This window comes from Panthera onca, chromosome A1 (assembly GCF_046562875.1).
Source record: "Panthera onca isolate mPanOnc1 chromosome A1, mPanOnc1 haplotype 2, whole genome shotgun sequence".
Lineage (NCBI taxonomy): Eukaryota > Metazoa > Chordata > Mammalia > Carnivora > Felidae > Panthera > Panthera onca.
In genome coordinates, this window is record NC_138339.1 from 85,580,136 (window position 1) to 85,602,978 (window position 22,843).

Genomic DNA, 22,843 nt, shown 5'->3' on the forward strand with positions numbered 1-22,843 from the left:
AGCACAGAGCCCAACGCGGGGCTGGAACTCACAGACTGCGAGATCATGACCTGAGCTGAAGTTGGACGCTCCACCGACTAAGCCACTCAGGCACCCCACTTCCTTTTTTTTTTTTCTAAGTGAGACTCCTCAACATATCTGAGCCTAACTATGATTCTTTAAGAATATAAATATCAATGCTACTATTGGGTAAAATGGATTCTAGTTTACATTCAAAGGCCAATGGTTCTTGATTGGATAAGCTCAAGAGTTTTAAATTTAAATACTAAAATAGGGCTGTTAACATTCAAGAAAATGAAACAATTTTAGAAATTCCAGATTATTCAGATAGTACAAATTTTTTTCTACTGGTAGCCACTTAAAATAGCAAAAATAATAAGCAATTACAGTGTTTACATTACACTTGTAAATCTCAACACAATAGTATACAATCTTAGCATCACTGGGCAGAACCAATTCTCAAAGGATTCCCTAGCTCATCCCTTTGCCTTCAGCAGTATAAGGACTTTGCTATTTTCAAGGTCTTCAGGGACAAAAAGCCCATAACTACTTGTTATAATAATTTTAAAGAGTTATTCCTTTCCCTCTAATATTTAAGTTTAAAGATATTCCATCCTGATTCCACTTTCTAGATATGCAAGTTAAGTACTTGATTCTATAATTTAGAGACACTGTTACAGGGACGAACTCTCCCTCACGTCTTCATTTGGGATTACAGAGAAGAGAATTCCAGCTGAGTCTTCTACTCTTGTGAGAGGAATCTTCTGTACTTATCTCTACCTTGGTATAGATTGAATGTTTGTTTGTAGATTGAATGTTTGTAGCTCCCCTGCCACACCAGCCCCAAAATTCGTATGTTAATTCCTAACACCCAGTGTGATAGTGTTTGAAGGTGGGACCTTTAGAAAGTGATTAAGTCTTGAAGGTGGAACCCTCATGAGTGGGAATAGTGCCCTTATAAAAGAGACTCAGAGAGTGTCCTTGCCCTCTCCAACATATAAGGACCCAGAAAGAATATGGCATCTATGAACCAGGAAGCAGATCTTCACAAGACACCAAATATGCCTACATCTTTATCTTAGACTTCCCAGCCTCTGGAAGTGGAAAAAATAAATAAACTTCTGTTGTTCATAAGCCACCTAGTTTATGCTATTATGTTAAAACTGCTGGAGAGATTAAAACACACCACTTACTCTTTTCATCAATGGGAAAGTAGCTCTGAAGGCTGGCACTCCTATTAGACATGTCCCATGAATTAGAGGTGAGATTACTTTGTCTCAAGAGCAGATTAACAAGTTCCATTATTTTGCTCTAGCTCTACTCGGCAATTTCATCAAGACTTTCTGATAAAAACGCAAGGAAGCAAATGACCTTGCAAGACCAGCCAAACCTCGGTCCTTGCTCTTGCAATATCTTTACCTGCCCCTATGTTTGTAAGTCACTTTAATCTTCTGCAGAAGGGTTCATATCTTCAAAGTAGTAAGAAGCCTTAAAAACGTTGACCTCAAGTCTTAGATTTCTCAATTACGAATATGGAGACAATAATTTCTCAAATAAGTGTTAAGGAATAAAAGAGATGATATAAAGTGCTATGGAAACAATAAAGCATTCTATGAATACATGCTGCTGAGAATAATTTCCTCCATCTATAAAATAATGGGGTTGCCTAGTGCCTCAGAATGTGATCTTATTTGGAAAAAGGGTCATTGCAGATGTAATTAGTTAAGATGAGGTCATACTAGAACAGGTGTGTCCTTAATCCAATAGGAATGGTATCCTTAGAAGAGGAGACAGATGCGGGTAGAGGTGTATCATCTAAAACTATAAAAACACAAAGGGAGAAGACAGCCATGTTTTGGCAAAGACTAGTGGCAGAGATAAGTTTGCTGCTATAAGCCAAGGAATTCCTGAGGACACCAGAAGCTGGCAAAGTCAAAAAAACCTCCTTGTCTATAGGTTTTAGAGTGAGCATGGCTCTGCTGACACCTTGATTTTAGACTTACAGCCTCCACAAATGTAAAAAAGAAAAAGAAAGAAAAAGAAAAAAAAAAAGCTAAAAACTGGTTTGAACAAAAGCATTTCTAAGGAACATTAAACTCTAACATTTTCTCCAACCCAGATCTGTCTTCTAAATCTCAGACCCTCAATCCAACTACTTAATTATGGACACAAATTAGGTAAGTATATAAATACTTAAATAAGCCACTTGACTCTTTTAGAGGTCCAAACTCAACATGTCCAAAAATAAACTCATTATCTTTCCTCCTATATTTTTGTCAATGTTCCCTATTTTGGTAAAATAACATGTCATCTACCCAATGACATAACTCAGCAACCAGGAAGTTATCCTTGACTCTGCTCTCACCCTCAAATCCAATTAATCACAAAATGCTGACAATTCTTCCTCCTAAAGATCTTTGAAATTGGTCGTCAGTTCTCCATGTATACTGCCATTACCCTAGTACAAATCCCCATCATCTCTCAGCTGGACTACTGACCTCAATTCCCAACTACACTCCACATGTCATTATTTCCTTTCTTTAAATCCTTCACCATACTAGAAACTGAATGATCACTTTAAATTATGAATTTCTTTCTGTCAATCTGCTCAAAAACACACAGTATCCTGTGACTGTTAATATACAGTTCAACTCCTCAACATAACTAAGGAAGCCCTTGCCACATCCAATGCTTCTCTCCTTCTTCAGTCTTTCATCATACCCTCCCAGTGCATAATTTCTGTTCTCCTATTCTTCTGCTTTCCTGATTCCTTGAATATCCCTTGCCCACTTGCCTCACTTCCTTACCTTGATAGGTCATACTCAAATTTGAGTTCTCAGCTTCTATGTTACTTTCTCATAGGAGACCCCTCTTGTTACCCCAACCCCCTTTTTTGAGTAGAATCCCTCATAATACATTCACTTAGTACTATGTAATTCTTTACAGCACGTTAAACATGTAATTAGTCAATTATGGGGTCATTTTCTTAACGATAAACTCAGTCTTTGAAGGTAGAAAATGTGTTTGCCTCAAAGTGGCTGTATCCCAATCATCCTGTACTTGCCTGGCATACTTCAATGGAAGGAAGGATATCTTGCACATACTGCTGAACATGAACAAAACACATACAATCCAAACACAACACCAACAATGAAGATACCAACATGCTTCTCATTGGTGTCTGAGACTTTTTTCCTCTTTAGAAGTCAATGTGTATAGTAAAAATAAAGACATGACTTTTGTTTCTCCACAACTTTAAAGCCCCCTTGCATGTCAAGGATTTCCTGATTTTTATGGTCACCTACTAATAACTGAGTCCCTACTAACAATAACTACTTGTGTCATTTCAATAAAGCCCTTCCTGAATTTTTTTAAAAGCATAATGATATCTTTTTAAGGTTATGTAGTTTTGACGGATTAAAAATAGCATACTAAAAATTATGAAAGGATTATCAAGAAATTCTTTGCTTCCAGTTATATTAGTTAAGGTAATACTAGCTAACAAACTCAAAAATGTAGGATGGCTCAAACACAATAGTTTATTTCTTGTTCATATAAAGCCAATTTATTTTTTCTTCTGAGTATCAAGGACTTTCATCTCAACAGCAATGCAGGAAGTCCGAATTCCTCCTTTCTGTGACCCCATATACCTAAAATGTGGTTTCCCAGGCCACTGGGACAAGCTCTGCCAAAATGATAGAAGACGTTGGAAGATTATGTCAGAGTTCCACAAGCCAAACCTGAAAATGGAGCTTGTCACTTCTACTCTCATGACAATGGATAGATCATCAACACTCAGGCTATACCTGAATGCAAAGGAAACTGGGAAATGTGGTTTAACTATGGGTCAAGAAGAGAAAATATGGTTTAGTTAAAAGCTCATCAGTCTCTACCATACCACTACCTCTCCAGTAAGATTTCTCATTGGTTTGTTCTCTACCCATTTCCTTTAATTCATTTTTCCTCAAAGGTTACTCTTATAAACTGACAATTCTGACCAATAGAAGATTTAAAGTATAATAACATAATTATTATGTACTGCATGCAATCTCAACATTATAATACTTGTATAGTAATTTTGTCCTTAACAATAATTTCATGCAAATGAACGCACATCCTTCCCATTGTTAACTTTCTACTTATAATTCTTCCTTTCTAAAAAATAGGAAAGGGAAATAATCTTCATAGGTATATTTATAAAGAAGTGTAAAAACAAAGTTAGTAAGAGAATGACTTTAGCTTAAGAACTATTCATTTCATAACAATTGCATAAAGAAACTTGAACAACACGACTTAATTTATGCACATGCTAAATGTGAATAATAAAATTAGCATTCAGTGACTGTCAGCTACACTTATCTGTATAGTAATATTCATTTGCATGAATTGAGAATCATTCTCCATTATTGATAGGAGAAAAAAGTGAAACAAAAAAGGAAGATAAAGAGATTAATAAGTCTGTCAGAGTGACTATAATGGAGGAAATATAGATATTCAAGAAAGGCTTGATGTATCCACCTTACTTTTAAGCCAACTCTGATTGTACCTGAACACTGAAACTTGCTTCAAGGAAACTGCCAAAACCAATGTTTTTGACCCTCTTCAATCTCCCTTTTTCACATGGCCTACCCAGAATCCAGAAACCCTTCCAAAGTCCTAAAATATTTGGAGGTACTTTGAAATCTGCTATCTATGATAGTGCATGAAGGCAATGACAAAGAATCTCCCTATTCAAGAATTAGATCATAATTTAAAAGATAAACTATTAAAATTTCAAATACATACAAACATATAAACCTAAAAAGTCACAAATCACACAGAGATGGTTATTCAAATGCAAGAGTAAACCAAAATATTAACTCAGACAAGATATATGACTGAGAGTTTGGTACATAAACATAGCAGTTAAGACAGGCATATAATGATAATTGAGTCAACTTGAAACATAACCAATTATACAGTAGCCTAAATAAGACTGTAGAAATAAATAGTAGAGAGATGGTCAATTTTGAACCACAAATAAACAAAGTTTAAATACTAGAGACTGGTTTTGAACAAGCATGACACAGAGAGAGGGTACCCTCAACCACTAATTTATGAACTCTATTTCTGTTATTTATCACACTATTAACCTTGATGATTCTGTCCTCATCAAGTGGTCTTCTGATTGTAATTTAGTTTTCCGTGTAGCTCTACCTAAAATAAGAGAATATGCTGGTCAGGCCACTTGACAGTCTTACTTCTCATTGTTCTTTAACAGTTTGGTCCTAGGTCCCTGGTAAAAATGACTCTGATCCTGAGAAATGGATGTACTCTTCATGTCCAATAAAAGCACATTTCTAATCCCAAAGAACAAGACAAAAAACCCCAGGTTGTGATTAATACAAACACAATACGTTCCATCTTGACACCATCAGGACAGCCTGTCATGTGATCAATATCCCTTCTTTACTACTGGCTTTTCATTTAAATTACAACAGTGTTTGGAACTTGCCAGGCAACACACCCAGTGTGTGAATATACCCAGTGAGCAGCATCCCCAAAGACACAAACTCAACAATAACAACAGTATAAAACTTCTGATCTATACCTCTAATTTGACAGGGTGAGTCCAGATTAAATTTATAATAAGGTTTATTTTCCACATTCTCCTTCCTGCCCTTTGATTAGTCAGTCCTTCTTTCTGGTCCCATTTATATGCCTTTTTTGGGTAGGGCCCTAAAACAAGTCTTTCTTTACACAATGACTTGTACAAATTTCAAAAATGGTTTTAATTATTTTTGCAAAGAGTAACATCTCATAGCTACATCAGGTTATCTTAACATCAAAGGGCTTTTCATTTTCCTGTATCCTTCCAACTGACTCTTGCTGAGTCCTATGGCAACAGGCCCACAATTCAAACCTCAGGAGACTACACAAAAAACCAGAACCATGAATGGCTTAGTAGGAAACTGTAAACTTAGAGAAAATATAATAGGCATTCTGTCTCTGATCCTTTAACCACAAAGAAGCAGATTTTGTATAATAGGAGATAAAATGAATATTAAGATTCACTATTACTTTATATACTGATTAAAAGAAAATGCTAATTAAATCATGACACATTACTGATTGCAAGATGAATCCTCATTTCAAGGAATTAAAATATAAACCTAGAATTAATGACCTACAGTATTAGCTTTTATTGGTTTTTACTGAGTTCCAAACTCACTAAGGTTAACATCAAACCCAAGGCACCATTTCTTGAGCAGCTATGATGCAGGGAGAGGATTTCAATAGGCCAGAATGAGTCTTAAAAAGACATTTCCAGGGGCACCTGGATGGCTTAGTCTGTTGAGCGTCTAACTCCTCTTTCAGCTCAGGTCATAACCCCAAGGTCGTGGGATCAAGCCCTGGTTGGGCTCCACACTGGGCATAGAGCCTACTTAAGATTCTTCCTTTTTCTCTCTCTGCACCTCTACCCCACTTGTGCTCCCTCTTTCCCTCTCTCTAAAAAAAGAAAAAAAGTAATAAATAAAAAGGCTATCTCATATTCTGCCTGGAAGGTTGTGATCTAACTGCTACAAATTACATAAACTTCCCCCACTGACATTTTTATCCAGAATATTTTAAGTTCTCTATAATCAGTATCTCTTCTAAAGTTTCATTTAAATCCATCTCATCCATACAAGGACACTGGGGGGCGGGGGGGGGGGGGGTGATGACCAAGTTCACTCTCGTTATGATGATGGCCCAATGGGCATACATATATGTCAAAACTTATCAGACTGTACACTTGAAATATATGCATTTTACTGTATGTCCATTAAACTGTCAAAGCTGTTTTTAAAGATAAAGACTGTTCAGTCCTGGAGAAAATGCAACCTATCTAGTCCAATGAACTTTCTTTAGGGGTTGATAGTCAAGTAGAGAAGACAATCACATAAACAAATTATTACACTACAATAAAAGATCTGCAAAAGCACTGGGGATCTAGCAACTAGCTGTGGACAAATATCTGGACTTGGAGTTCAAAGATAGCATCCTAGAGGAAACAATGCCTCTGGTAAGTCTTGAAGTGAAAAAGTGACACCTTTCACTTTAAAGTGAAAAAGTGAGATAAATCGTTAATTTATCTCAAAACAGTAAACAGAAAAAAGGAAGAATGAGTCCTCTCTAACTTAACTTTTGTTGATTGGTTAGCTTCAGAGTACTATTAAGAGAAATTTTCAATCATATCTGCTCCATAACATCTGCTTATAAGAAACGTTCAACTGCTTCTGTCATTTGCACATATATACTTATTTCCTTTTCTATTTTTAGATTTCAGGGTTTTTTTTTTAATTTTTTAAAGTTTATTTATTTTGAGAGACAGACAGCACGAGCGGGGGAGGGGCAGAGAGCGAGGGGGGGAGAGGGGGGAGAGGGAGAGGGAGAGGGAGAGGGAGAGGGAGAGGGAGAGGGAGAGGGAGAGGGAGAGGGAGAGGGAGAGGGAGAGAGAGAATCCCAGTCTCCATGCTATCAGTGTAGAGCTTGATGTGGGGCTTGAATCCACAAAACTGAGACATGATCTGATCCAAAACCAAGAGGCGGACAGTTAACCGACTGAGTCAGCCAGATGCCACCTCAGTCTTAAGTGCTTTTGCCTATGGATAAAGTATACATGATAACAAACTGTGCACGGACTATATGAAAACATAACAGAAAATTTTTAGTATCTAGTGGATTTAGCAGCAACAAATTGAGAAGTCATATTTAGGCATACATAGAGGAGATACCTGTGGCTGACTTTAGAGGTTACCTGATGACCATGTATTTGGTAGAGGTCCTTGGGGAAATTCTTTTACATTAGGTCCTGGGTCCTAAGTACTATGTTGTAATAACCTAATTCCTTAAATAGTGGAAAGTATGTACACTTTATATGTAAACCTAGTAACTTGCTAGCAATACTACAGTATGAGTTTAGTAATCAGTGCTGCATTTGGCATCTAAGTGCATGATTGTCTTACATCTATGTGTTCTAAAAGGACTAGTAGTTCCAATTTCTGTCTACCTGGTCATTCCTGACATGTCTGAGTACAAAACTGCATTAGTTCCAGAGGGCTGCCATGACAAAACACTACAAGGTGGGTGGCTTAAAATAAGAGAAATTTATTCTTCCAAGGTTATGGAGTCTAGGAATAAAAAATGAAAATATCATTTGGGCTAGGCACCCTCTGAAGACACTAGGGAAGAATCCTTCTTCCCTCTCTGCTGTTGGTGGTTTCTAGGAATCCTTGGCATTCCCTGGATTATAGATGTTTCCCTCCAATGTCCACCTCCTTCACAGGACCTTCTCTTTTGTGTTTATGTGTGTGTCTGTGTCTTCACATGGTCATTTTATAAGAATGCCAGTCTTTGGACTAAGGGTCCATCCTAATTCAGTATGACCCCATCTTAACAAATTACATCTGCAAAGACACTATTTCTAAGTGATTACATTCTGAGGTTCTGGGTAGACGTGAATTTGGAGGGACACCATTCAATCCAGTATAGTCCACCCTTGGCCCCCCAAAGTTGTATCTGTCCTGTAATAAAAAAGAAAACACTCACCTCATTTCGTATCTTCAACAGTCTTAAACCATTCTAGTATTAACTCTAAATACTAGTATCTCATCTAAAAACCAAAACAAAGAATTCTATATCTGCTCAACAAAATCATCTGATTCAGGAACATCTGGGTGTCTCAGTCACGTGAGCTTCCAACTCTTGATTTCAGCTCAGGTCATTATCCTAGGGTCAGGGGATTGAGTTGTGCATCATGCTCTGCACTGAGTGTGGAGCCTGCTAGGGATTCTCTCTCTCTTCCTCTGCCCTTCTACCATTCATGCTCGCTCTCTCTCTCGCTCTCTCTCTCTCTCAAATAAAAAAATAAATCAATAAATCATCTGAATCAGCTACAGGTGAGACTCTGAGTATTGCCCATCCCGAAGCAAAATTTCGCTCCATCTGTGAACCTGTGAAATGTAAAAACCAACTATCCTTTCCCTAAATACAATGATGACACAAGCCTAAGATATTTTTATTCCAAAAGGGAGAAACTGGAAGGCACAAAGGGGTCACAGCTCCCAAAGAAGTCCAAAATCCAGCAGAGAAAATATTATTTGGCTTTAAGGCCTGCAAGTAATTCTTTATTTTGATGCTATGTCCTCTGGGTCCTCCAGGGAAACTTTGATCATTAACTTGGAAGTCATTTTTCAATCACAGATGAAGATTTTCAAATAGGTAGTAATTTAAAAATATGAAAAATAGTCCTTCATTTGCATAAAATAAATACCTGATTTACCTGACCAAATTCAGAACAATGTAATATAATTTATATCTCTATAATTTTTTGTTATTCAAAACAAGAAGAAAATTATAAAAACACTTGGCAAGCTGAATTTTCTACACTAATATATATTTCTTCTCTTTTATCTTTAGTATAAAGAATTGCAAAACCCCAAATCTTTATCTAAGCATCTGGTATCTCTTTTCCAAACACGTTTAATAAATTGCAAAAATGTAACAGAACCTTGCTGTCACCTTTAAGTACCCTGGGGCTAGAAATCTAATTCTGTCACCTAGCACTAGAATAGCAGAACCTTATATTGTTAAGGACAAATTTAATGAACTGAAGCATTAATATACGATAGCACCTAAAATTATAGCATCAAATGAAATGGAAAATAACTTATTTATAGCTCTGCTTAGAAAAATTTGAGTCATAAACAAACATTGATATACTGCATATATTCCTTAAAAAGCATACCTTAACAATATTTGTGTATATACTTAAGATGGAGACATTAAATATAGTATATGATTTATTCTTTAAAAGTTTTATATCTCAATGAAATCAACCCGAGGACTGACACAACAAACTGCACAACTAGAGGAAGAGAAGAGGTCACATCCAGGAAGGTAGGAGGTGTGGAAGCATGGTTTGGTGGAGAAATGGAACATGGGTGCTGAGCAGGGGAGGGAGCCCTGGTCATGGAAGGAGGTCAGAGAGAGAGAGAAGCACACAGGGGACTGCATAAGGAGAACACTTCCCCAAAGCCATTGGCTGGGAAAATGAGAGGGGCTGATTTTCGTGACCTTTTGCAACCAGCAAGACTTTAAGATTGAAGTCTTCAAGGTCTGGAGCATGGCTAGGATAGAGCCCTGAGAGTGCTCCCCTACTCATGGAGAAAAAGCAGGCAGGGAATCCAGAAGGGGTGGGGAGGCGGGCTAAGGCACAAACTGATGATCACCTAAGACTCACAGGGAGAAACTGTTCCCTTTTCTTAGAGCACATCTGGGAGAGGTGGCATAGCCTCTCTGGGAACAAAAAAGCTAGCAGGCACTGTTCCCCTCCCCTACCCCTCAGCATAGGAACAGAGACACCTACTGAGGGCAGCCACCCTGGACACTGGCTGTTTAACATGTTTTGCTCCAAATCCCATGCCCATGCACTCTGGCAAAACTGCCCTCCTTAGTCAAACCTACAACAGTCCCAGCACAGTGAGATTCACCCCCAGAAGACCAGCTCAGGTCCTCACCACATCAGATGCCTAATGTCTGGAGTTTTAAAAGTTAGCAAGCTTGGCTGGGATAGACCCCAAAGTGCATAGCACTGTTTCAGGCAGGCAAATAATGCCAAGAGACAGTGTGAAAACAACAATCTAAAAAATGCCTAGGATGCAGAGGGGAAGTTATTTGCTCTTCTGAGAGGGCTTCCCTGAGAACAGCAAGCACAGACTCCACTTTCTCCTCTCAGGGACAAAGGAGCTTCCTGGGGCCATTTTCCTCCCCAGCCCCTCAGCATAAACTAACTTCAACAAACAGCACAGGCTGCTTGATGTGCTTACACCAAGTCTCACCCTGTGGCGTACACCCTTGGCACTCTGCCGGTACTGCTTTTTTCAGGAAAGTGTGCCTAAGGATCAGCATAGTGTGCCCCTTCCCCCAGAAGACCAGAACGAATGCCCACATAAATGACATGTACTGACCATAGAGTTCTGCAAAACTTCAATTCTAGTGGAAATAGCAGCAGGTCTATTTTAGCAAGCAGACCAGAGCAAACCTAGTTAAAACTCTCCACACTCTGGCCAAGTTGCAAACACTCCCCACTGCAGACAAGTAGAAATGCTACAGAGGACTGACCTAAGGCATAGAGCAGCAATAACACAGTAGTAGAGTGCATGCAGCACACACACCAGAGACACTTCCTGATGTGCCAGATCCTGGACATTATATGACCTCTTCTGTATAAAGCCATTACTCTCAGGAAAGGGAAACATAACAGCCTTCCTAACACAAAGAAGAATACAGAGACCGTGACCTACACAAAATGCCCAGGTGGAGGAATTCATACCAAAACAAAGAACAAGAAAAGATCACAGCCAGGATCTAATCAAAACAGATATAAGAAATGTGCCTGATCCAGAATTTAAGGCAACAGTCATAAGGATACTACCTGGGCTTGAGAAGAGCGTAGAGGTCATCAGGGAGACCTTTACCAAAAAGATAAAAAGACTTAAAAACTAGTATGAAATGAAAAATGCAATAACCAAGATTTGAAACTGACTGACTGTAATGAGCACAATGATGGAAGAAGGGGAGGAACACATCACTGATATAGAAGATAGCAATATGGAAAATAATAAAGCTAAACAAAAGGGGGAAAGAAAAATCTTGAATCATAAGATTCCCTAAGTAGGCTTAGGGAACTCAGTGACTCCATCAAGCATAATAACATTCATGTCACAGGAGACCCAGAAGAAGAAAAGGGGGCAGGTTGATTTGAGCAAACTGTAGCTGAAAACTTCCCTAATCTGGGGAAGGAAACCATACATCCAAATCCAAGAGGCACAGAGAGGCACAGCAAAAAACAGCATAACACCAAGACATAATAGCTAAATTTGCAAAATATAGTAAAGTTAGCAACAGATCTCTCCACAGAAACTTGGCAAGCCAAAAGGGAGGGGTATGATATACTCAACGTGATGACTAGGAAAAATATGCAGTGAAGAATATTCTATCAAGCAAGGCTATCATTCAGAATAGGAGGAGAGATAAAAAGTTTCCCAGACAAACAAAAACCAAAGGAATTCATGACCACTAAACCAGTTCTGCAAAAAATATTAAAGGGGGACACTTTGAGTGGGAAAGACCAAAAGCAACAACAACTAGAAAAGAACTGAGTAAGCCTCCAGAAACAACAAAAAAACAAGTAAAAAAAAAAGGCACTAAATACATATCAATAATCACTTTGAATGTAAATGGATTAAATGCTCCAATCAAAATATAGTGGGTGTCAGAATAGATTAAAAAAAAAAAAAAAAAAAAAAAAAGACCCATCAATATACGGCCTAGAGATCAAAACTGCAGACTGAAAATGAGAGGATGGAGAAACATTCATCATACAAATGGATGTCAAAAGAAAGCCACAGTAGCAATGCTTTTATTAGACAAACTAGATTTTAAACCAAAGACTGTAACAAGAGATGAAGAAGGGCACTATATCATAATAAAGGGGACTATCCAACAAGAAGATCTAACAATTGTAAATATTTATGCTACCTACTTGGGAGCACCCAAATATATAAAACAATAAAAAACAAACATAAAGAAACTCATTAACAATAATAATAGTAAGGGACTTTAATATCCTACTTATAGCAATGGACAGATCATCTAAGAGAAAATCAACAAGGAAACAATGGCTTTGAATGACACACTGTACTGGATGGACTTCAACAGATATATTCAAAACATTTCATCCTAAAGCAGCAGAATGCACATTCTTTTTGAGTACACATGAAACATTCTCCAGAAGAGATCACATACGAGGTCACAAATCAGGCTTTAATAAGTGCAACAAGACTGAAATCATACCATGCATATTTTCTGACCATAATGCTATTAAACTTCAAGTTAATCACAAGAAAAAAGTTGGAAAGACCACAAACACATGGTGGTTAAAAAACATCCCGTTTGGGGCACCTGAGTGGCTCAGTGGATTGGGTGTCTGACTTTAGCTCAGGTCATGATCTCGCCATTCCTGAGTTCAAGCCCCACATAATGCTCTGTGCTGACAGCTAGGAGCCTGTTTCAAATTCTGTCTCCCTCTCTCTCTGCCCCTCCCCCACTAGCACTTTGTCTCTATCAAAAATAAACATTAAAAAACAAACAAACAAAGCTGCAGTGATCAAGACTGTATGGTACTGGCACAAAAACAGACACATAGATCAATGGAACAGAATAAAAGACCCAGAAATGGACCTACAAATGTATGGCCAACTAACCTTTGACAAAGCAGGAAAGACTATCCAATGGCAAAAAGACAGTCTCTTCAACAAATGTTGAGAAAACTGGACAGAAACATGCAAAAAACCAAACTGGACCACTTTCTTACACCATACACTATAATAAACTCAAAATGGATAAAAGACCTAAAAATAAGATATGTAACCATCAAAATCCTAGAAGAGAACTCAGGCAGTAACCTCCCTAACATCAGCTGTAGCAAGTTCTTATTAGGTCTCCTGAGGCAAAGGAAACAAAAGCAAAAATAAACTATTGGGACTTCAGGATAAAAAGCTTCTGCACAGTAAAAGAAACAATAATGAAAGTAAAAGGCAGCCTACAGAATGGGAGAAGATACTTGCAAATGGCATTTCCAATAAAGGGTTAGTATCAAAAATCTATAAATAATTTACCAAACTCAACATCCAAAAAACAAATAATCCAGTTAAAAACTGGGCAGAAGACATGAATAGACATTTTTCCAAAAAAGATATCCAGATGGCTAACAGACACATGAAAGGATGCTCAACATCACTCGTCATCAGGGAAATACAAATAAAAACTATAATGAGATATCACCCCACACCTGTCAGAATTGTTGAAATTAACAACACAGGAAACAGCAGTTGTTGGTGAGGATGTGGAGAAAGGGAAAACTTATACTGTTAGAAGGAATGCAAACTGGTGCAGCCACTCTGGAAAACAGCATGGAGTTCCCTCAAAAAGCTAAAATAGAACTACCCCATGATCCCGCAATTGCACTACTAGGTATTTACCCAAAGGATATAAAAATACTACTTCAAAGGAGCACATGCAACCCAATGTTTATAGCAGCATTATCAACAGCAGCCAAAGTATGGAAAGAGCCCAAATGTCCATCAGCTGATGAATGGATAAAGAAGAGGTGGTATACACGTACAATGGAATATTATTTGGCCATAAAAAAAAAGAATGAATTCTTACCATTTCCAAAGACATGAATGGAGCTAGAGAGTATTATGCTAAGCACATTAAATCATCAGAGAAAGACAAATACTATATGATTTTACTCAGATGTGGAATTTAAGAAACAAAACAAATGAACATGGGGGGGAAAGAGGCAAACCATAAAAAAGACACTTAGCTACAGAGAACTAACTGAGGGTTGCTGGAGGAAAGATGGATGATGGAGGATGGATTAAATGGGTGATGGGTGTAAGCAGGACACTTGTGATAAGCATTGGGTGTGTATGTAAGTGATGAATCACTAAATTCTACACCTGAAACTAATATCACACTAAATATTAATTAATTGGAATTTAATAAAAACTTGAAAATGAAAAAATCTTATACTGCTTTTATTAGAATTTATTTCATAGATTAACTTTACAGCTACAAAGAAATCATTGTAACTGAAATAGAATATCTTAATGTTAATTTTTTCTACATTATATTACTTTGGGAATGTAATATTTGTAACTGAGTACTTGAGTTCTATTTCTATCTGTAAGGGTTGATTAGACAAAGCTTATAATTTCCTAACACTACACTATCCTAGATTGCTAGGTAAAGCAATCATTAACTAGTTAGTTCTAGTTATTAATGTCTGACCTGTAGACTGATTTAATAAATGTCATAACATAATGGTTAATTTTATGTGTCAACCTGAATGAGCCACAGGGTTCCCAGATATTTGGCCAAACATTATTCCAGGTGTTTCTATGAGCATATTGAATGAGATTAACTTCAGCAGATTTTGTAGATTGTTCTCCCTAAAGTATGGGCCCTCATCCAGCCAGATGAAAGCCTAAATAGAACAACGGGATTGACTATTCTCTAAGGAAGAGAGGTGGTTTTTTTTGCTTGTTTGACTGCCTTCTCTCTAGGACATGGGCTTCTTCCAGCCTTCAAACTCAATCTGAAATATCATATCAGCTCTTTCTGGGTTGCAAGCCTGCTGGCCTTCAGACATCATCAACTCTCCTTGTTATTGTGCCTTTGAACTTAAAATGGAGCCACACCATCAGCTCTTTTGCATTTCCATTTTGCAGACTAATCCTACAAATCTTGGGACTTGCCAGCCCCGTAACTGTGTGAGCCAACTCCTTGTCATATATCATAATATATTGTATATATTATTATAATGGTGCATATAGGGGTTCCTAGATGGCTCAGATGGTTGAGTGTCCAACTCTTGGTTTTGGCTCAGGTCATGACCTCAGAGTTTATGGATTTGAGCCCCACACTAGGCTCCCTACTGACAGCACCGAGCCTGTTGAGATTCTTTCTCTTTCCCCCTCTCTCTGCCCCTCCCCTGCACATGCTCTCAATCTCTCTTTCAAAATAAAAATAAACTCTAAAAAATGGCATATATATATATATATATATATATATATGTGTATATATATATATATATATATGAAATTGGCTCATACAATACACCATATACACACAGACACACACACACACAGACACACACATACACACACACACCGTTGCTTCTGTTTCTCTATTGCTGGTTCTGTTTCTCTGGAGAACCCTGACTAATACACATAGATACTCCAGCCCATGTCCTCTTCACCTCACCTCTGACTGCAGTCTCAGCTAGGGAAAACAATACCAGAGAGACCTTTGATTCATTTTGTGCTGACAGTGTCTACAGCAGGTATACACTTTTCCCTCAATGTGTGGATAATACAGGCATTTTCTCTGGTCATGGCACTTGAGACATGGAAGTATGGGAAAGTTAAGAACACTGCAGATAGAAACAGCCAATTGAAGAGCTGATGGAAAAATGCATTCACCTCTGGTTTGAAAGGCGTTCTGTGTGTTTCCATGGAGGTCCTAGTACTGCCAAGCCTCCATTGCTTGTAGCAGTGACATGATTAACACAGCCTGATATTGGCTTGTGCTCCTTCTCATCCTCATTCTTTTGGCTTTTTCACTTCTGCTCCCTAGAATTACCTTCCAAATAAACTATCTGTATACAGGTCTTTATCTCATGTTCTGTTTCCAGTGAAACTCAGTCTAAAACAACCAGCTTTAATTTGGAACGCTATAACAAATGGTGAGATGTTAAAATGATTCACCCTAAGTGTTCTAGTGACATCAGTATAAAGAACAAGTATGGACGTCTGAAAAGTCTCTCTTCCATAAAAGCAATAAAAATACTGGCAAAAAAATGTCAGATTTAGCTTTTTGCAATGCTGAAAATAACCAAAGGCTTGCAGCAATCTGAGGAGTGCTTATTAAAAAATGAAAAGTAGAAGAAAAACAGCTGAATTGGTAAGAGCAGTGAGCTTTTGACATTTTAACTTGCTTTATCCCCATTCCTTCCTCTGTAGATCCATGATAGTCTTAAAAATCCAAAGCCTGCATTTATCATGACAATCATCAGCCTAACCGCCACTGGAAGGAGCAAAATATTATTGGAATGCTTTCAAAGCTCCATTCCTAGACAACCAAGAGTTCTATATTTAATAGATTTATCATTCAAAAATGTAGGAGAAATTAACACATTCTCAGATAAACAAAATATTTTTAAAAGACAATATAAATTTATCTTTTATTTATAACTCTAGTTTTCTCCTGTATGATTTAAAAGTACAAAGCAATGATTATATATCTATATCCCTGAGCATATATTTATGAAGATGAAATTTGTAGGAAAATAACAGCACAAAGAAAGGAGAGGGAATGGAGTCACAAGGAGAAAATGTTTTATACCATTTGAATTAAATTGGTGTTAATCTGAATTAGACTATAATAAATGAAGATGTTAATGGTATTCCCTAGTTACTGAAAAAAAAAAGAAATCTCAGAAACATAGTAAAATAAACAAGGATATTTCAATGGTACAGCAGAAAATATCTACTGAATACAAAATAAGGTAGTCATGGAGAAAGAGAGGAACTAAGAAAACCAAAAACATGTAAAACAAATAGCAAAATGGCAAATGTAATCTAATAATTACATTAAAGATAAGTGGATTAAATTCTCCAATTAAAATGCAGAAACTGACAGAATGAACTTTTAAAAAATAATTCAACTAGATGCTTTCTGTACACTTCAGACTTACAAACACAAATAAGTTGAAAATGAAAAGATAGAAAAAGATACAGCATGCAAACAATAAGAATGGCTATACTAATTTCAAAAAAATAGACTTTAATGCAAAAGTTGTTACTAGACACAAAGAAGGACATGTTATAATGAAAAAAGTATCAATGCATCAAGAAGTATACCTATTATAATCATCCATGCACCTAACAAGTACATGAAGCAAAAACTGGTAGAATGGAGACTATAATACCCTACTTTCAACAGTGGATAGATCAACTAGATGGAAGATCAAGCAGGAAATATAAGACTTGAACAGAATTTAAACCAATTATACCTAACAGACAGCTTACAACACTACACAAAAACCCCAGGATCAAGTGTCCATGAAACATTCTACAAGACACGTCATATGTTAAGACATAAAACAAGCTTCAGTAAATTTAAAAGGATTAAATGAAACAAAGTATACTCTGATAGCATGAAATGAAATGAGAACTCAGTAACAGAAGGAAATTTGGGAAATCCATAAATATGTGGAAATTAACATGCTCCTATAATAATTAAGGTGTCAAAGAAGAAATCACAAGACAAATTAGAAAATACCTTGAGATTAATAAAAATGAAAACACATTTTTAAAAAATGAAAATATAATATATCAAGTTATTTATGCTATGAATAAGATAAAGCTGTGAATATAAAAACATTCATGGCTCTACACACCTTTATTAATAAAAAAGAAAAATCTCAAATTAATCACCAAATCTTCCACTGTTAGAAACTAGAAAAAGAGAAAACTAAGCCCAAAGCAAAAATTTTAAACGATAATGAAGATTAGAGAGGGAAATAAGAGAGAATAGGAAAACATAAAATAAGAGAATCAACAAAACTTAAAGATGGTTCTTTGAAATTTTTTTTAATGACAGCTCTGTAGCTAGACTGATCAAGAAAAAATTGAAGTTTTAAATTACAAAAATCAGGAATAAAAGATACAATTACCAAAACTTAATCAAGAAGCAATGGAAAATTTTAATATACCTATGACAAGAGACTGAATTAGTAATCAAAAAACTTCTCACCAATAAAAATCTCAGGATGAGAGATCTTCATTGGCAATTCTATGAAATGTTTAAAGAAAAAATAACTAATAACCAATCTTTAATACATTTTTCCATAAAAATGAAAATAAAAAATATAAGTGGAGAGAACACTTCTCAATTCATTCCATCTGCCCAGAATTATCCTATACAGACAAAGAGGTTATAAGCACCAGAGTCCTCAACAAAATACTAGCAAATCAAATCTGGCAACTTATAAAAAGGATTAAACAATATCATCAAGTAGGATTTATTTGAGAAATGCAAAGATGCATTCAATGTATGAAAATTAATATACTACACCATAGAAGTAGATTAAGGGACCAAAAAATGATCACTTCAGGAAAAGCATTTGACATATCTAACACCTGTCAGGATAAAAAAACTCAAGAATCTAGGATTAAAATAGAAACTCTTCAACCATTATATACAAAAAGAAAACAACCCACAGGTAACATAATACTTCACAGTGAAAAAGTGAACACTTTCTCCTAAGATCACAAATAAGACAAGGAATCCACTTAAGCACTTCTAGTCAACACTGAATGAAAGTTCTAACTAAGGCAATTAGGCACGAAAACTAAATAAAAGGCATTGAGAAAGAACAAGAAGACTCTGTCTAGCTGTGACCAGCTGAGTGCAGCACAGCAGCCCAGGGGCCTAGGGATGTTGGTCTGGGGTGGCGGGGCGGGGGAGTGACTGGAGCACTAGGCTGTCAGCTGGTCCTGCCCAGAAGAGTTCAGCTCTGCTCTACAAGGATATATAATACCTGATTGTTTTGTCCATTTATTATAAGAAAATGGAAACTGACCAGCCAGAGGAAACCTTCCCTGACACCATAACCAATGCTGAATTTGGTAAACACCACATAGAAGATACGGAAGAGGAACAAGACTTTAGAAAATCTAGAAACACTGGTAAGATGGTTGGTTGACTTACACATTCTACTACAGAGCAAGAATGCTGGGGTAGGATTTGGGAAGGAGCCAAGAATATTAAGTTTCCCCATACAGACCACAATTCCAGTGTTTTAGTCCCAGATGGAAGTGGCCCGAGCATATAGTGACTATCAGTGCTGATACTGAAACAATTGGAGAAATTCTGAAGAATTTCTACCTTAGAGGAGGGCCTGCAGTTGCCATCACCCACAGCAACCAATCAGCTCCCACTAGAATCTGATACTGTGGAATGCTTAAAATACCAACACTATAAAGGAAGCAACTTTGACTTCGAGTTGCAACTTGATTCATCAGAGACTGGCAGGAGGAATTACTGGGGTTAAAGGTGCTAAAATCAAAGAACGTTGAGGGAACACACACAACAGTCAGGCTTTTCTAGGACTCCTGTCTTCATTCCACTGACAGAGTTGTTCTCATTGGAGAAAAACTTCATAGGACTGAACAGTGCATCAAGATCATCCATGATTTTATAACAGAGTCACCCATCAAAGGACGTGCACAGCTTAATGATCCCAATTTTTATGATGAAATCTAGGATGGTTTTACAATGTTTGCTGACTGCCATCGACGTCCTGTGGGATTTCCCATGCAGGGGAAAAGCGGTTTTGACAGAATGCCTCCTGGTCAGGGTTGGTGTCCTATGCCTCCACCTACAAGAGATTATGATGATGTCATCCCTCATCAAGGACCTCCTCGGTCTCTTCCTGAATGAGGTAGCCAGGGTTGAAGCAGAGCTCAGAATCTTCCTCTTCCTCCACTATCACCATCTAAAAGAGGAGATCTAATGGCCTAGGAGGACCTGGAGACCACTATAATGGGAATGTTGGTTTCAGTGCTGATGAAACTTAGAACTCTGTTGCATGGAGCCCATCAGAATGAAAGGTGGTTTATGAACCACAGGGTGGCTCTGGATAGGATTATTCCTATGTAGGGTTGTGGCTCATATGGTTATCTTGGTGGACCTATTGTTACTACGCAAGTAACTATTCCCAAAGATTTGGCTGGATCTATTATTGGCAGAGGCAGTCAGAGGATTAAACAAATCGTTGTGAGACAGAAGCTTCGATCAAAATTGAAGAACCTTTAGAAGGATCTGAAGATCACACCATTACAATTACAGGAACACAGGACCTGATACAAAATGCACAGTATTGGCAGAATAGCGTGAAGCAGTGTGCAGATGTGGAAGGATTCTAATGCAAGATATTTTTTCTTTTTTTATAGTGTGAAGCAGGATTCTAGAAAGTTCTTCTACAACTAGTGAAGAACTAGAGGAATCCTACATCTTGGTTTTTTTTTTCTATTTGTTTCTGTTTAAAAAGCCACCATTACTCTGCTTCATAGGTGTTCTGCGTTCGAGGTGCAGTGAAATCTTTGCTGTTCACCAGAAGAAATCTTTTAGTTTCTTACAAAAAGGAAGGAGGCTGGGGAAGGGTGTGCAAAAATTAACATTAAAATTTTGAAAGAGCAGCACAGTCAATGAATTTTAATTTTTTCTCATTGTTGGTGGTTCTCAAGAAAAAAAACCATGTAATTATTGTGAACACTTTGCTTTGTGGTCATTGTAACATTTTGGGGAGTGAAACAGGGAGGAAAAGTAACAATAGTCCATATGTCCCTGGCATCTATTCATAGCAGTGTGCAGAATGTAATTCTCTTTTGTAAGAAATGTTCTGATTTTTTAAATAAATTTAGTGAACCTATTTTTGGTGTTCATTTTTTTAAGACTGTCGTTTTTCAAATGGCTGGATTCCCCAACCCACCCCAAACTAAACACTAAGTTTTGAAACTAAACACTCTGTTTGATATAAATAAATACATCTCTTCTTAAACATAAGCATATCTTGGCAAATTTGTTTCTGGTGACTTCTTGATGATTTGAAAGTCCATTGCTTATGGGGCACCTGGGTGGCTCAGTTGGTTAAGCATCTAACTTCAGTTCAGGTCATGATCTCATGGCTTGTGAGTTCAAGCCCCATGTCAGGCTCTATGCTGACGGCTCAGAGCCTGGAGCCTGCTTCAGATTCTGTCTCCATCTCTCTGCCCCTCTCCCACTCTCACACTGTCTCTCTCTCAAATATAAATAAACACTTAAAAATTATTTGAAAAAAATTCGTTGCTTGAGAAGTAATTCTGTCATATACATTCATGCTTATAGTAAGCTGGGGACATTGTTTTTGTTTTTGCAAATGCTTGTCCCTGCCCTGCAGCAGCTTTCGATGCTACTAACTGTGAAGGAGAACCAAGGTGAAGAGCAACTCCACAAATTCAGTAACGGTATAGATATTTGCCAGAAGCCTAATGGCAGCAAGTTTTATTAATCAGAATAATACTTGGTTATGGAAGTGATTGATGCTAAATAAATGATTTTTGTTAATTTTCTCACCTATAGTCAAACTGTCAGCCTGCTAGTGTCTTTTAAACTTTGCAAATATATATATATTTTTCCCATTGTATTCAAATTGAAGTAAAAAGATGTGCCATTTCTTTGTGGTATATTGGATTTTATAGGAAATGTTTGTGAACAATTCAAAAAAAATGATGAAAAAAGTTTCTGCAGATGTTTGGTGTAGTATCTTAGCGTTTGCATTGATAGTTAAAAGTTCACTACCAAATAAATAAAACTCCCATAATGATAGATTTCATGTGTGCCCAGTTTGAACAAGGTATGACTGACTACCTGTAAAATTTATTCTAACATTCCTCTTGTGAGGAAACATAGTAATCTTAAATGATACAGAAAAAAAAGAGTGGACAAGAAGATAAGCTATATCTGCAGATGATATGACCCTGCATACAGAAAAAAATAATAGATCCTCTAAAAATTGGCTAGAGGTAACAATTTCAGCAATGTTTCAGGATACAAAGTCAGTATACCACAATCAACTGTATTTCTATATGCTAGAAATAAAGAATTTGAAAATTAAATTATGCAAACAATGCCATTTAGCATAGTATAAAAAACCCTTAGTAATAAACTTAAAAAGTCCTTGATAGGAACTAAAAACTATAAAACACTGTGGAAAAAATTAAACAAGACCTAAATATATATGTGGAAATATGTGTTACGACTATGTCACTCCCCAAATAGATCTAAAGTTTCAATACAATCTCTATCAAATTCCCAGCTGATTTTTTTTCTTTACAGAAACTGACAAGCTGATCCTAAAGTTCATATGGAAATGCAAGGGATCCAGTACCTGAGAGGGAAGATAAATTAGACTTCATCAAATTTTAAAGCTTTTATGCATGAAAAGACATGGCAATCCATTGAATGGGAGAAAATAATTGCAAACCACATATCTGGATTCAGTATCCAAAATACATAGGGAACTCTTTCAACCCAACAATAAATTGACAATATAATTTAAAAATGGGCAAAGGACTTGATTAAAAATTTCTCCAAAAAAACACATTACAAATAGCCAATATGCCCATGAAAAGATGATCAACATCAT

The 22,843-nt window shown here is 36.9% G+C and overlaps 1 long non-coding RNA gene and 1 pseudogene across 1 annotated transcript in view; one reads left to right on the forward strand and one right to left on the reverse strand.

Annotated features, from left to right (window-relative positions):
• The window catches only part of LOC132681176 (uncharacterized), a 233,327-nt gene that overhangs the window by 32,642 nt on the left and 177,842 nt on the right, over positions 1-22,843 (reverse strand). The gene's annotated exons all lie outside the window — the stretch shown is intronic.
• Positions 19,226-20,732, forward strand: LOC132681173 (heterogeneous nuclear ribonucleoprotein K pseudogene; annotated as a pseudogene).